The sequence below is a fragment of the Erinaceus europaeus genome, chromosome 4, assembly GCF_950295315.1.
Source record: "Erinaceus europaeus chromosome 4, mEriEur2.1, whole genome shotgun sequence".
NCBI lineage: Eukaryota > Metazoa > Chordata > Mammalia > Eulipotyphla > Erinaceidae > Erinaceus > Erinaceus europaeus.
The window spans coordinates 128,338,549-128,356,189 of NC_080165.1; positions in this window are offsets into that span (position 1 = coordinate 128,338,549).

Sequence of the window (17,641 nt, forward strand, 5' to 3'; positions counted from 1 at the left end):
CACAAAGTAGAGAGATCCTCAAATTGAAATGCCAATCACATTGATTTAGAAATAAAGCTACAGAGTATACAACTGTGCAGGTGATTAGAGCTTTTGTTGACTCATCTGGTGACATAACTATTCTTAATGATCTAGTTTCTGTGGGACATTCTGTTATATATTCCACATCTCCTCTGGCTGACTCTGACACCAAGTTTTAAAGTATGTTCCAAGTTATTTCACACCTATTATCTTCCCTATCTCTCAGAACAACTCATGGAATGGATTAGGTGCACAGTCACAGAGCCAGCCAGCTCAACACTTAGCTACTTCAGCAAGATCAAAAGCTCAAGGCTGGCTTTGTAACAGGATGAAGCAATTCCATTGTGAGTTTTCATTTCCATTGTGAGTCTTAGTCTCCATTCATTATAGTCTGCAAACATAGAAGCAGCAATTACCTTTACAATCACAATACCAACAAGTTCAATTCAGTGGCTTTTTAAAAATAGAAACTTGCATCTTTATATTGCATGAAAAGTAATAGCTATTACAACAAGAAGTTTAAAAGAAGGGACTGTGTGGTGGTGCACCCAGATGACCACACATGTTACAAGGTGCAAGGACCGAGGTTTGAGTCCTCCGTCCCCACTGCAGGGGGAAAGTTTTGTGAGAGGTGAAACAGGGCTGCAGGTGTCTCTCTGTCTCTCTGTCTCTCATCCTCTGTATCTCCCCCCTCCTTCTTGATTTCTGTCTCTAATAAATCAATAGATAATAAAAATTATATGGAAAGAAGTTTAAGCTAAATTTATGAAAGAATATAGTCACTCTTAATCCTTGCATCCAGAGGTAATTCCTGACTTTTTGTTTTGTTGTTCTTGCTGATTTTTCAGAACTTAGGCCTCATACATATCCAATTTTTATTTAATATTGATTTAAAAAATTACAACAGAGATACATTGTTCCCTATTATTCCACATTGTTCCCACCACCAAAGTTCTGAATCCCAATTCCTCCACTGAAAGCTACAGCAGTTTCCCTAAGTTTGCAGATATGGGTTAACTATCTGTCTGTATTTATATATAATTACCCATTTCTTAAAATTTCATCCTCTCTCCCTTTCCAAGTCACTCATAAACCTATTAATGTATCCAAATGTCCCTCCCCTTTTCCTCTTCTTTCTCTGGATCTTAATGGAGATGGAGTTCAGAGACCCCTGGTCATCTTCTCCCTATCATTTTTCCACCACTAGGAATATGGATCAAAATTATATGGGGGGTGAAGAAGTTGGAAGTACTGGCTTCTGTAATTGCTTCTCCGCTGGACAGGACGTTGGCAGGTAGATACATACTCCTAGCCTGCCCCTATTTTTCCCTAGTAGGGTAGAGCTCAGGAAAGTTCCAGGACATATTGTTGAGGTTGCCTGCCCAGGGAATTTAGAATGGAATCGTAGTACAACTTGGTGGCTGAAAGAAGGCAAGATATAAAGCAGAACCAAATGATTAATGAACAGGAAACTAAAAGTAGGGACAGAGCAGATAAGAATAGGGATCTTAGGGTGGAAGTAAACTAGGAAGTTCATTTTAAACATGCTCCTAGGGGCCCAGGACTATAGTAGTTTTTTCTTGAATTTGATAGCTAACATGAAGTTGGATAAAAATATTGAAGATGGTGTCAGAATAAAGAGGTAGAAAGTTGTGTTAGAGGCAAGAGTAGCTCCCATTCTTGAAAAATATCTATGAAAATTAACTGTTTACCACATCCACCTGACCTAGGGCATATATATATATATTACAAGAGCCTGGATAGCTCTGAGTCCCTGCTGGTCTGAGCTCACATTTCATGGTCACAACTGGGAACATTACAGGCTGCATTCATTTCAGGACCAGTCTTCCTGGAGTGTCAGGGCAGGATACACCAGTCTCCCTTTAGAGACTGGGCAGTCCCTACCACTGCTACTTTATGGTGAGGGCAAGGTCCTGGGAAGGCCCACAAGTAGGCTTATGATGACGTTCCTAATGGAAGTGACCAATGATGGTGAGATCCATTAGAGATTCAGGCCCATTATATTTGTGTGGGAATCCAAGGATTCCCTTACTAGGGCCCCAGATGATGAGGTGGTGTGATATTGACAAAAAAAAAGCCCATAATTAAATGAACCAGTCTCTTGTTCTTATCCAAATTTTGCAGTCCGTTCTTTATCTGATGACCTTGGGCCTTCTCTCAATTGTTTAAGTGCTGAGTGTCATTGCTGTACCTAGACCAGAATTAAGTTTTTGTAATTTGTCTTCTTTGGGCCTTTCTGTTAGATTGCCAAGCTAATTTGGTCTAAGTCTGATTATTGGAAAATCTTCAAACTAAGTATAAAGTCTTTATAACAGTATGAGGCACAGAGTTAAAATTTCGGCACTGTTAATTTTCGTTATTCTAACATACAATATAGACTTAATGACTACATAACATTCCATTGTCAGCAAGCATCCCAATTATTCAATTTGCATTCTTTTTTTCAGACATAAAGATTTTGTAGTAAGAAAATAATGTCCACAAATAAGGTCAAAATTTGGGAATCTATGAATATGATCCTTATGGATTAGAGAAATGAGGGAATAGTGGTGAAATTCTGTTTTTGCTAGACAATGTGTCTGGTGCTTCAACTGAGAAGACTTCAAAGATGAGATAGTTAGGGACCAGGGTAGGAGTCACCAATGATTTAGTTACTCAGACGCTGACACACTAACTAAAGAAACCTGAAGACCTGAACTGCTGAACAGATTACCTACTTGTGTTCTCTCCTTGCAACTTGGTTTCCTCACAGCATGGCTGAGTCAGAGCAGTCAGATTTCTCACATGACAGATGTAGAATCTAAGGAGTTTCCAGTAAACAAGGCAAATGCTACACTGCCTTTGACTGCTCAGTTTCAAATGTCACCTGCTCAGCTCTCACAGTATTTCATTAACTATGAGAAAGCTACAAACTCAGGGAGTCAGACAGTAGCACAGCGGGTTAAGTGCACATTGTGCAAAGTGCAAGCTTGGGCCTGCTTAAGGATCCTGGTTTGATCCTACCCCCCACCCCCCCACCCCTGCTCCCCACCTGCAGGGGAGTCATTCACAAGTAGTGAAGCAGGTTTGCAGGTGTCTTATCTTTCTCTTCCCACCTCTGTCTTCCCCTCTTCTCTCCATTTCTCTCTGTCCTATCCAACAATGATGACATCAATAACAACAACAATAGAAGAAGGGCAACAAAAGGGAACAAATAAATAAATAAATAAGAAAGCTACAAACTCTTCCAACCTAAAGAGAGAAAATCTAGATTCCCAGATTAATGGAGATCAAAGAAGCTGAGATCCATGTTTCCAGATCTCTGTTTCAACCAATGAATCATAATTAAGTGGAAGTTATGTTTTCTCAAAACTGAAATAAGTAAAAATCATTATTTAGTTACTATTGTTATTATGCTACAATAAAAGTGTTACTTTATACTGATATCTTAATAGATCTAGGTATTTAATGTTTAAAATGTTGCTATGAATTAAAAGAAGAAAAATAGATTAATAATTTTTATTTAGGGTTTTGCATACGGTGTATAAAATGAAAGAATGTGTTCTATTAATTTAAAATACTTCATATTCTCAAGGGCAAGTAAAAAGTTGAAATTCATTTCCTACATTATGAGATGAAGAATAGAGTATTTAAAATACATAATAGAATGAAACTAAACAAATAATTAGTTCTTAGTGAGCCAATAGTACTATGTACACTACATTTTTCCTATGTAATTAAGATTTATTATACTGCTTGAAGTATCTTTCCAGATAATGTAGTTGCTGTAAAATGTCTTTATTTGCTGTGTTTTCCCCAGTTTATACTTCTATAGTCCTAATAAATATCAACTTAATAGAATTTTAGAAAGTGACAAAGAGAAATGTTTGAAAAGTAGATGTACTATACTTTCTTATAATAGGATTAATTCAAAATCCTAACAGTGGTGTGTTTTGAGCTTCTGTGGGGAAAAAAATAAATCTTTAAACATAGTTGGATCTACTTTATAGCTAGGATGTTCTGTAGTATAAATACAGTATTCTAATTAAATGTTTGTTCTGCTTTTAGTTAGAAAGAATGCTAGGATACTGATTTTAACTTGTGCTTTTTAGATCTGGAGGTGGTTAAAGGAGCCAGGCATTTCTGGATTATATTTTGCTATGAATTAGAGTACAGAATTGTTGACTACCCAATAACTGTCCAATAAATATGTGGTGATTTTCACAAGCCTCCAGGGTAAGGCTTGCCCAGCATTTTGTGGTAAATAGGGGTGTTCTTTAGAGGTATTCTCATACTAAGTCATCTTGAGGAGGGAAGCATGGAAGATGAGACCCCTCCCCTCTTATTTTTGCATAACCATTATGTTATCTCTTTAGGCCTGATTTTAAATTTGTAATCTAGCCTTATGAAAATGTGACCATGCAGCTAGATAAAAAGAGAGCAATTATATGTGCTTATTTTGAATGGCAACGTACAGTGTGCTATTAATGTTGAACTAAGTAATGGCATAAACAGTACTGAGGTAGAGAATATATTCATGATGTGGAGTAGAAGGAAATTTTTTTGTTTTTAGCTAAGACAGTAAAGTCATTGAGACTTTATAGTTTATTCATTTCCACATGGTAATAGCAATAGTGAATTATGGTAGACATTACATGTTCCTATGAAGTTGAAGTGACAAATGTTTTCCCCCGCTTCCTGTTGCTGACTTTTTAAGATTGAATTGCCTAAATAATATTTATATTGTGACATACTTTTAATGTCTTATGTTGATTTTTTTGGCAAGGTGACAAAACTGTCACATTGTCTTATGCTTGAAATCTATTTTAACCAAAGAGTGATTTCTGTAAAGAGTTTTTAAAAGTGAAATTTTTCTTCAGAAAAACTTGAACCAGCAGAAGTAAATTTTTCCGCTATTTCTTTCCCTAGTTAAAAGAAGAGCCACATGCTATAAAATTCTTCCAGTATCCAAGTACCATAAAAATTGTATCATATTGTTACACATAAAAGCTTAATGAAGTGGAATTGTATTCAGGATTAGTAAAGCTGAGTAATGGTAGAGATGAACAAATATATAATTGCTATCAAATTACAAAAAGTTGCAGTAGAGGGCAATGACACTTAGCTGATGGGCAAGGTATGCTTCAGCACATTTTGGAGAGGTAGGATATTATACTCTTGAGACAACAACTGCCTTATAAAGCGAAATTTCCAGGGGTCCGGGGGGAGGGGGAGAGGAGCACTGCACAAGCTTTGAAGTAGGTCTGCAGGTGTTAGAATTTCTTCCCCCCCAACTCTTTGTCTTTGTCTCCTTTCCCAATTTCTCTCTGTCCTATCCAACAACAACAGCAGCAACAATATCAGCAGTAACAACAATGGAAAGAACATGGTAGCCAGGAACAATAGCTTCCTAGTGCAGGCATGGAGCCCCAGCAATAACCCTAGAAGCAAGGAAAAAAAAAGAAAGAAAGAAAGGAAGAAAGAAAGGAAAGGAAGGAAGGAAAAAAGAAGAAAGAAAGAAAGAAAGAAAGAAAGAAAGGAATTGAAAAGAAAAGTTTTCTGAGGAAAAAAAAGTTATGAATAACAGATCACAAGTTAAGATTGCACGCACAAAATATTCACTGTTTTAAATACTATATAGTTCATGTACAGTGTTAGCACAAAGTTATCACAACAAAGTATGTATCAGACATAACTCAATGAGAAGTTATTTTAGAGTTTCACTTTTTCTGCTACACATTTTGCCTTATACCTAACTCATTTCATCTTTCACCCTACTGAATATGATCCTTAACACAACCAAAAAAAGAAGGGGTGCAGGTCAGTGAAATAGGTCATTTGATAAGTGTGCTGCTTTATCATGTGCACAAGAGCATGTTGGAGCTTGACCCCCAGCACACTGAAGAAATCCATAGTGCTATAATCTCTTTCACTCTCTCCTTCTGCCTTCCTCTTTCTTTTTTATGTTTATTTATTTATTCCCTTTTGCTGCCCTTGTTGTATTGTTGTGTTTATTATTTTTGTTGTTATTGATGTCGTCATTGATGGGTAGGACAGAGAGAAATGGAGAAAAGAGGGGAAGACAGAAAGTGGGAGAGAAAGATAGACACCTTCAGATCTGCTTCACTGCTTGTGAAGCGACTCCGCTGCAGGTGGGGAACCAGGGCTCGAACCGGAATCCTTACTCCCCTCTTTGTGCTTTGTTTCACGTGCGCTTAACCTCTACACTACCACCTGACTCCCTCCTCTTTGTTTCTATTTAAAGAAGGGAAATAAATAAATAAAAGGAGTGCCAGGTTCACAGAATCTAGTTTTGTTTTTTTTTTCTAAATTCCTACAAGGTCAGAGTCCATATAATGTAGTGTCACATTAGATAAAACATAATTGAAGTATATTATAATTATGACACTCCAAAGTGAAGATGTGGATGTTCAGCCTTTAAAGACAAATAATGAATACTTTTTGTTCTAGAAAAAAATAGTGTGGAGCCAGGTAGTGCCACATCCGGTTGAGCACATGGGTTACAATGCACAAGGACCAGGGTTCAAGCCTGAGGTCCCCACCCGCAAAGGGAAAGCTTCATGAGTGGTGAAGCAGTACTGCAGGTATCTCTCTTTCTCTCTCTCTCCCTCTCTACCTCTCACTCATTCCCTCTCTCTTCCTCTCAATTTCTGGCTGCCTCTATCCAATAAATAAATAAAGATAATTTTTAAAAAATGTTAAAAAGAAAAACATTGTCAGAGAACTGTTTAAATAAATTTGTCATTGAACCAAATCACTTGATTTATTATAGTCAACCCCTCCCTTTGATCCATCCTTCCTTTTTTCATATGTACTTACTTTTCTTCTGTTTGATGTCACACTTCATTTAGATAAACTTAAAAATGACTTTGTGTGCAATGTATTGTAAAGTTGTACAATGTATTGATTTGATACACTTGTATATTGCTATAGCATTTATAGCATTAGCTAACTCCTGCATATCTAGTTTGTTTGTTTTCCTGCTGGTTGTGGTGAGTAAATTTTAGTTTCTACTCTCTTAGGAATTTTTAAGTTTATATTCTAATATTGTTAACTATAATGACCATGTGGTACATTAGATACCCAAAATGTATTCATTGTTCATAATTGAAACTATATACCTACAACCAGTATTTCCCCATTTCCCATCCCAACCCCACCCCTAGTAACTGTCATTCTACTCTCTTGTTTCTATGACTTTGTGTTTGTGCCAAGTAATGGAACTAATTTTTTAATTATAAAAAAGAGTTGAAACAGGTTATAAACAGTGTTACTGTTTTAACATATACATATATATATAGTTAGAAAGAAGCTTCTTTCATATAAATTCCATGTAAATGTTTATATAACTTCATATAAATGGTAAATAGAATGTACAAATTCTACAACTGTTCTAAAAAAATTTCTATACTGTTCTTTATGGGGAAAAAATATCATCTAGCAGATTCATTCTGAATACATTGAAAAAGCACACTTTTCTGTAAGAGCATTTGTCTGACTTGTCTAAAAACACTTCATAAAATAATAGGACAAGATGACACAGCTAACTGCCTCTAAAGCTACCATTTTTGTCGAAAACACTACAATATTGTTTCCTTTATTTTTTTTTCTTGCATTTTTTTTAGATTCCACGTGTAAGTGAGGTCTTACAATATAGGTGACACTTGAAGAATAAAGGTTAAGAATCACAAGATTACTTAGCTGTAATGTTTTTCTATATACTGGGTCCAACTTCACAGGTTCAAATACAAGTGTTTGTTGAACTTCATAGAAGAAACCAACAGATACAGAGGGAAACTATACAAAACATGAGCATCTGTACATTTTTTTGAAATCCAAACATCCTCAAGTCAATCCCCCTCAGATAGTAAGATGGTTAAGTTTTGGGACTATTAAAACTTACATAAAGTGTTTTGAATGCTAAAGATAGCAATTCTTTTTAATTTTTATTTATTTATTCCCTTTTGTTGCCCTTGTTGTTTTATTGTTGTAGTAATTATTATTGATGTTGTTGTTGTTCGATAGGACAGAGAGACATGGAGAGAGGAGGGGAAGACAAAGAAGGGGAGAGAAAGATAGACACCAGCAGCCCAAGCTGAAGCTTGCTAATAAAGGCCCTTGCTATAGCATGTGATTCTGGTCTTCTTTGAGTGAGATTGGGACTCGAACCTCTAGGTGTAACAGGATAAAGTTTCTCAATTTTTTAAAGGCACTCTCACCTCCAGTCTATGTCTTCCTCCACTATCACACACCAGGACCTGAAAGCCCCTTTTTGTCTTTAGAGTCCCTTAATTTGGTGCAATATGTCAAACCTAGTCCAAATCCTCTTTTGTGTTTCCTCCTTTCTATTCTTATCTCTCAGTTTCTGTCCATGAGTGATAACATCCCATATTCATGCTTCTTTTTCTGGTATATGCCACAATATGATTCTTTCAAGCTCCATCCAAAGTGAGATGCTGAAAGTGACTTCATCATTCTTAGTAGCTCAGTAGTATTCTATTGTGTATATATGCCACAACTTTTTAGCCACTCATCTGTTGTTGATCACTTAGGTTGCTTCCAAGTTTGAGCAGCTCAAATTTTAATACCCCTGAGTCTTTCTTTGTTTATCTGAAAAATTATAACTTGGAATAGTGAAGCCCCAGTGATAAAAATTACTATTTCCACTTTCTTTAGATACCTACTCTGAAGGAGGGTTGGTGATTCATAGGGTAGATCTATATTAATTTTTTTAAGAATTATAGGTTTATGTAGTGGTCTACATGTCTAATAGTGCCAATAGAGCAGTTTCTCTTTCCTCTTACTCATTCTTATTTTTTTGATGACAGCCATCTTAACAAGTCTGAAGTAACAGCTCAAAATGATTTCAGTTTATATTTCTGTAATGACAGCTACCTGTGAATCTGTTGGCCTTCTGTGTAACTTCATTAGAAAAATTTCTAGTCAGTGGTAGTCCAGGAGATGGTGCAGTGGATGAAACACTGGATTCTCAAGCATGAGTTCCCAAATTCAATCCCTGGCAGCCCATGTACCAGAATGGTGTCTGGATTCTTTCTCTCCTCATTTCTTGTAATTAAATAAATTCATTAAAAAAATAAAAAGGAGGCACTCACTGCAAACTCTAGTGTACTTCTACTTTTAGGCATATATTTTGCAGTAGTTTATGGATACGTGTGAACATAAGCTCTCTCTCAGACAAACTGGTGTATATCTAGGTTTTGGGACTTTGTTAGAAAGTGAACCACCTGAGATGAAATTAGAGTGTACTATGAAAGGAAAGGTCTCACCCAAGTAAAGAACACTTCCTCTCCACTATTCCAAGCTTTGGGTCCATGATTGCTCAACAATTTGTTTGGCTTTGTATGTTAACTCTCTTTTCAATCACCAGGTTCCAGATGCCATCAGGATGCTAGCCAGGCTTCCCTGGATTGAAGACCCCACCAATGTGTCCTGGAGCTCAGCTTCCCCAGAGACACACCCTACTAGGGAAAGAGAGAGGCAGACTGGGAGTATGGACTGACCAGTCAACGCCCATGTTCAGCGGGGAAGCAATTACAGAAGCCAGACCTTCTACCTTCTGCAACCCTCAATGACCCTGGGTCCATGCTCCCAGAGGGATAGGGAATGGGAAAGCTATCAGGGGAGGGGGTGGGTTATGGAGATTGGGTGATGAGAATTGTGTGGAGTTGTACCCCTCCTACCCTATGGCTTTGTTAATTAATCCTTTCTTAAATAAAAAATATATAAAAAATAAAATAAAAATAATAAAATAATAATGATTTATCAAAGAGAAAAACAATAAAAATAAATAAAAAGGAAAAATTACTTTTCAGTCTCTTCCCATATTGATTATGTGTGTTGTTGTTATTAAGTTGTCCAATTTTGTTTCATAGTTTAGATATAAACCTTTTTTTCTCAGTTATATGCATTCATGGCAAGATTTTCTTCCCTTGTCTATTGCTTTGTTGCCTGCCTGCCTTCCTTCCTTCCTTTTTTTCTTCTTTCCTTCCTTCCTTCCTTTTTTCCTTTCTTTCTTTCTTCCTTCTTTCCTTTTTATTTCTTTTTTTTAATGGCAGTTTCCTCTGATTGCAGAAGCTTTTAAATTAGGTGTAGCCCCACTTATTAATGTTAGCTTTTATTTCTTGTACTTCTGGGTCATATACAACAAATCATTGATAATATCATTGCCCTGGATTACTTTTTCTCTAGGAGTTCTACAGTTTTAAAACTCTTGTTTAGGTATTTAATTCAGTTTAAGACAATTTATGAAACATGTAGAATACATTAAGAGGGTAGGGGGAGATAGAGAAGGAGGAAGAAAGAGAGACACCTATAGCACTGCTTTACCACTCACAAATCTTTCCCCCTGTAGCTGGGGACTAGGGGATTGAATGCAGGTCCTTTCACATTTTAATATATGTGTTCAACCTGGTAGGTCACCACCTGGTCTCAACTGCAGCCAATTTATAGATGACACTGTCTTGCATGACTATTTAAGCATTACTAATTACTAAAATCCATGAACATGGAGTATTTTTCACTTATTTGTATATTCTTTTGATTTTCATCAAAACCTTATACTTTCTAATGCGTGATTTCTTACTTTTGACTATCATTTATTGGAAGTTAGCTAGATTTTAAGAATTGCTCTTCACTTTGCATACACTCTTAATCAACTCTTATAATTACATCTGAAATAAATTCCACAAGTAAGGAAACCAACTTACAGTGACTAAATAATTTGTGGAAGATCAAGGAATTAAAAGACTCTGAAGAGAACTCAAAGTTTAATTATCTCATTCTCACATAAAACGTCCAGGAAACAGTGCAAGTAGCAATTGAGAGCAATATATGCAACAGGTAGTCAGTCAGTTCTGATTTTAGTATTCCCTTTGCCATTCATAATCTATGCAAATGTATGCAGCTCACTAAACTTTGTATAACTTTCTCAGTAATAGGAAGATAATAACATAGTACTAAAAGCATACAATTGCTAGGGAAGTTAAATGTTGTAAATAGCTTAAGACCTTAGATTAGTAATTATTTGCACAGTATTATTGAGCACTATAACATATACTGTAGAAAAATGTGTAATTCCCATTAAAATTCCTGAGTTATGACATTCTCTGTTATGCTTCACATCACTAAATTATAATTTTATATTTATGTATAATGAAGTCAATCCATCATATGCAAGGTGACATCTAAAATATCTGAAACCTGAAATCTATATTTTAACCAATAAGACCTGTAGTAGACATAAACACTTCTTTAATAAGTGCTACATTGATAATGTTGATTTGAAACAATGTGGTTATCCCTAGAACCAAGAACATTAAACATAAACACTGAGAACTGGGTTTACTGGGCACTTACATCATTATTCTCTAAAATACCTTCTGTAATCTTATCACAAGCTTTTCATTCAAACTGATTAGTCAAATCCTTGGTGGAGTTCAATAGAGATTCCAGTTTTTTTAAGTTTGTGCTTATGTAATGAATGTTGGCAGATAATTCTCTTATTTCATATTTAACTCACATTAGATATTGGATTAAGATAACCTGACAATTGGCATTTTGAATGTCCCAAGTAAGAAAATCCACTGTTCTGTAGTTATTTGTAGAGCAGGACAGGGAGACTCAGAGAGAATTATACTAAATATGTTTGGTAATAGCATTGGAAAAAGTTCTGGACCTTGCTAATAAGTATCACATAAAGAATTGATGAGACTCAGACCTAGATCTGAACACTGGACTTGAAAAGAAAGTGATGCACTTGAGAAACTAAGTCATGGAAATAGTAAGGAGGGTCTATGAGAGATAAAAAGTGACTGGGGACAAAAGGGTCATGAGGATGAGACTCATGATTCTATGGATGAAATTGAAGGTTACAGACTTATAAGCAAACTGTTTACTCCCTGATTTTTGACACCATACTAGTTTCTTCATCTTTTTTTTTTAATTTTTTATTTAAGAAAGGATTAATGAACAAAAACATAAGGTAGGAGGGGTACAACTCCACACAATTCCCACCACCCAATCTCCATAACCCACCCCCTCCCATGATAGCTTCCCCATTCTCTATCCCTCTGGGAGCATGGACCCAGGGTCGTTGAGGGTTGCAGAAGGTAGAAGGTCTGGCTTCTGTAATTGCTTCCCCACTGAACATGGGAGTTGACTGGTCGGTCCATACTTCCAGTCTGCCTCTCTCTTTCCCTAGTACGGAGTGTCTCTGGGGAAGCTGAGCTCCAGGACACATTGGGGTCTTCAATCCAGGGAAGCCTGGCCAGCATCCTGGTGGCATCTGGAACCTGGTGATTGAAAAGAGAGTTAACATACAAAGCCAAACAATTTGTTGAGCAATCACGGATCCCAGGCTTGGAATAGTGGAGAGGAAGTGTTAGGGAGGTACTCACTGCAAACACTAGTGTACTTCTGCTTTCAGGTATATATTTTGCAGTAGTTTATGGATACGTGTGAACATAAGCTCTCTCTCACAGAAACTGGTGTATATCTAGGTTTTGGGACTTTGTTAGAAAGTGAACCACCTGAGATGAAATTAGAGTGTACTATAAAAGGAAAGGTCTCACCTGAGTAATGAAGCTGAAGGGTTGTCATTCCACACGTGAAGTCTCTGGACACACTCTGAAGTGAAGCATGTTGAGGTGGCAATCATTGCATTGGTTAGGTTGTGATCGGCGGATGCAATATTATTTGGTATGGATTGGGAGAGGCATACGGGGAAGTGGGCCCTATCCAAGGGTTCCAGGACTGGGGGAAGTAGGGACTCTATAGTGGAGATGTGAGGTTCCTGCTGTCTTAGGGTTCAAAAAGACAATCGATAGTTAATGTTATCACCACATTATTTGGTAATTGAGTTAACTTTGAAAATTCCTTTTGTTATGGTTTGCTGTACAGTATCCAGTATCTTGTATATAGCTGTACTATTGGATGCTTCTAATCTGCTTGGTCTAGGCTTATGAGAGAGTCCGCATATCAAATACACAGCCTATATATTAAAAAGATTCAGTTTGTGTTTTGAGAAACTTTGAGACATACAATTGATTTTCCCCCTCTCATATTAATTAACTACTGATTTATATGTCCACATTTTGCTAGGAGTGTACATAAACACCATTCCCACCACCAAAGGACTGTGACCCATCCCTCCCGCTCACTCACACCCCCCACTGGCCCAGGAAGCTGCATGTCTACCCCTCACCACAGGGCTTTTACTTTGGGTGCTCTACTTACAATTTGGTCAGGTCCTGCTTTTGGTTTCCCTTTCAGATCTTCTTACTCAACTTCTGTTGATGAGTGGGATCATCCCATACTCATCTTTATCTTTCTGACTTAGCTCACTTAACATAATTCCTTCTAGCTCTGTCCAAGATGGGTCAGAGAAGGTGGGTTCATTGTTCTTGATAGCTGCATAGTATTCCATTGTGTATATATACCACAGCTTCTTGTTTATAAGAGGTCTTTTAGTACCTCTTTCAGGGCCGGCTTGGTGATGGTTGCCTCCTTTAACTGTTGTTTATCTAAGAAGGTTTTGATCCCTCCATCTAGTTTGAATGAAAGTCTAGCAGGATATATTATCCTTGGTTGAAACCCTTTTTCATTCAGGGCTCAATAGATATCTTGCCACTCCCTTCTGGCTTTTAGAGTTTGAGTGGAGAAGTGTGCAGATAATCTTACGGGTTTTCCCTTGTATGTGAGTTTTTGTTTCTCTCTTGCAGCCTTTAGGATCCTTTCTTTATCCTTACTTCTTCTCATTGTGACTATGATGTGTCTTGGTGTCTTCAGGTCTGGGGTGATTCTGTTTGGTACTCTCTGGGACTCTTGAACCTTGATATCCTTTCTGTTATTCAGGTCTGGGAAGTTTTCTTGTATTATTTCCTCTAGAATGTTTGCTTCCCCTTCCTCTCTTTCTTCCTCTGGCAGGCCAATTATACGTATGTTACTTCTTTTGAGATCATCCCATATGTCTCTGTTGTTGTTTTCAGTGTCTCTCAATCTCTTTTTAAGCTCTTTCACCTCTTTCTTTGTTTTCTCTAACTCATCCTCTTTCTGACTAATTCTGTTTTCTGCTCCTGTTAGTCTGCTTTCCCTTGCCTCAGCTTCTTTCTTCATTACAGCTATTTCAGCTTTCAGTTCTCTAATTGCCTCAAGATAATCAGTATTTTCCTTGGGGTCTCAACTGTTGTTTCCCTAATACTGCCATTCCTTTCCTCCAATGTTGTTTTTCATATCTGTGATTAATAAGTTTATTATTGCTTGCATACTTTTCTTATCTATGGTTACTTCTGGCTGATTTGTAGTTTCTTCTGGGCTCTTGTCTTCATTCATTGGAGTAGCAGTTTTATTTGTTTTTGATTTTCCCATTTTTTTGATTTATGTATTTCTTTTTTTAATTTTTTTTATGCTCTGTTGTTCCTCAGTTGTTGTGTCTTGAGTACAAGTAACACTGTACTAAATACCTTTATGACAATTGCACTCACCAACCTCCGGAATTACAGTAGCAACTGAAGTAAGTATTGAAGTAGTTTAATCGTTACCAGTTAGCCAAACAATTTCTCCAGTCTGTGAAAAAATAGTAACCAAATCCCAGTGAACAAAGAGAAAAGAAAGAGAGGATAGCAAGAATAGACAATTATGCAAATCTACTATCCACTGTATATTCTAGGGGTAACAAGAGGGGAAAGGGATCTAGAGCAGAGATACACACATAGAGAGTCCACTCTGAGTCAGATTTCTTCCCCAAAATAATTCACAAATTCAGAAAGGCAAAAAAGAAGGAAGAAGTGTATGACAAGATTAAAAAAAAAAAAGAGAGAGAGAGAGAGAGACAAGAGAGAGAAAAGGGAGATGATAAGAAAAAGAGTTGTAATTAAAGAGCATTGCAAGGAAATTCCCAAATGTGTATCAGTGAATTCAAAAAAGCACCCTGTTTGATGGTGTGGGGTATCCTGCTAGGAGCTTATCCCCAGGGACTGCTTATGGGGGTGGGAGGAGTTATGCTTGAAAATTAAAAGGAAGAAAAAAGAATTTTTTCCCCTACTCTAATTCTTAACCCAAATTAAGTTATAGTCACCTCCTTGGTGTCACCGCTATGGCCCCTTATTGGCTGGCCTGCTAAAGGCAGAAAATCCTACCGTTTCCAGGAGATGTGATCAGAGCACATGCTGCTAGAAGCTTCTCAGTCCTCCATCTTCCTGGAACCTCCTTTCTTCATATTTTATCCATTATGATAATTTCCATTTACAGATGCTTTTTGAAAAATAAAGTAACCAATTTTCAAAGTTTTTGGAGTCCCTATGATTTATAATACCTATTCATAATAGATCTGTATTCACAATACTTTTCGATAACCCTTTTTTTCCTCTTTTTTTTATTGGGGAATTAATGTTTTACATTCAACAGTAAGTACAATAGTTTATACATGAATAACATTCCCCAGTTTCTCATATAACAATACATCCCCCACTAGGTCCTCTGAATCCTTCTTGGACCTGTATTCTCCCCACCCACCCACCCCAGAGTCTTTTACTTTGGTGCGATACGCCAATTCCATTTCAGGTTCTACTTGTATTTTCTTTTATGATCTTGTTTTTCAATTTCTGCCTGAGAGTGAGATCATCCCATATTCATCCTTCTGTTTCTGACTTATTTCACTCAACATGATTTTTTCAAGGTCCATCCAAGATCGGATGAAAACAGTGAAGTCACCATTTTTAATAGTTGAATAGTATTCCATTGTGTATATATATCACAACTTGCTCAGCCACTCATCTGTTGTTGGACACCTGGGTTGCTTCCAGGTTTTGGCTATTACAAATTGTGCTGCCAAGAACATGTGTGCACACAGATCTTTTTGGATGGATATGTTGGGTTCCTTAGGATATATCCCCAGGAGAGGAATTTCAGGATCATAGGGTAGGTCCATTTCTAGCCTTCTGAGAGTTCTCCAGACTGTTCTACACAGAGGTTGGATCAATTTACATTCCCACCAGCAGTGCAGGAGGGTTCCTTTGTCTCCACACCCTCTCCAGCATTTGCTGCTGTTACCTTTTCTGATGTATGACATTCTCACAGGTATGAAGTAGTATCTCATTGTTGTCTTTATTTGCATTTCTCTGACAATCAGAGACTTGGAGCATTTTTTTCATGTTTTTCTCTGCCTTTTGGATCTCTTCTGTGATGAATATTCTGTCCATGTCCTCCCCCCATTTTTCTAATTATTAAAAGCTGTACAATATCTCATTATTCGTGTCAGATTCTTTGTCTTCTCTAGCTATTGCTGTTTCCAACCTGCAGGGATGTTTGGCCAACGTCAGTGTAAACGCAAATAAGGCATCAAAAAGATTTACAGGAAAAAGAGCTTTATCTGATGTCTCTGAACTATGCCAATGTCCGTATGGCTAAAAGGAGGAGTTGCAGAATAAATGCAAAATTGGATGTATTCATTACAATTGGAGATAACTGCAGGCTCGCTCTGGCTCTGCCAGTCTCCCCAGCCATTAGGAGACAGAGGTCAGAAGTGGCCCTCAGGGGTCCTGGGGTAGCTCAGCATTCCAAGGGCAAAGTGTGCAGAGACAGGACAATCAGCTCTGGGAAAAACCTTGGAGGACAATTCGTTTATTGAAAAAAAGCAGGTAGATATAGGCCATAACTCGGTGGGGGGTGAAGGTTTGGGGTATCCATTAACCCAAATATAGAGCAAAACAATACATAGTTAGATTTTTACCAACACACTGTTTGGTCATAAGCTTTACAATGAACATTTTTCTGGAGGTAAATTGCAGGCACTTTAGAGCAGTAGGAGAGAGGAAAAGCTGAGCAATCTTTGCTGGGGTTTTAAAGTTAACTCAGTAATCTGTGGCTTTTAATCGAAGAAGGAAAGGGGGGGAGGTGGCATGAGTAGAAAGGTGCCCATGCTTGGAGGTCCAGCCATCATAAATTCCAGAGACCAGGGGAACCAGCTCTTCTCTAGACCTGAAGGGAGAGTTGGGTGCCAACCCACTCAGATCTCATGGAAACAAAAGCCTGAACTTTCCAGGACAATGGGCCCATTCTCCAACAGGTAACTAGTCTGGTATAGAGTAGTTTACATACTAGGAGAGAGATTTTTCAAATGCAAACTCCTCTAAGATGTTTATTCTTGGCATGGCTGTATTGATGTATGCATATATACTCAATAAAAATAATGAAGGTTGAGGTCTGAGCAGAAGACACTTTGTGAACACCCATCACTGGTGGTAAATCAGTGACCACCATCTCTACATTCTTCTCTCACTGTCAGATGGTATTTGAGGTAATAGATTCAATCATGATTCATTCCAGAAACCTTAGAACCCAGCACAAAGACATTTTGGGATCATTTCATTTTAAACTCAAATAAAATCTGTATAATTAGCATACATTCACACTGAGCTTAAATTACTTTTACATGTTCACTGTACTATCTGCTTAAGAGAAATAAAATTGAAGTTAAAACCTTCTTTCAGTAATGACTTTTAATGTCTGCTCTCAGACAGTATAAACAATACTGAGCTCCCAAATTTAATAATAGTAGACAATTATTTTTAATACAAACAAA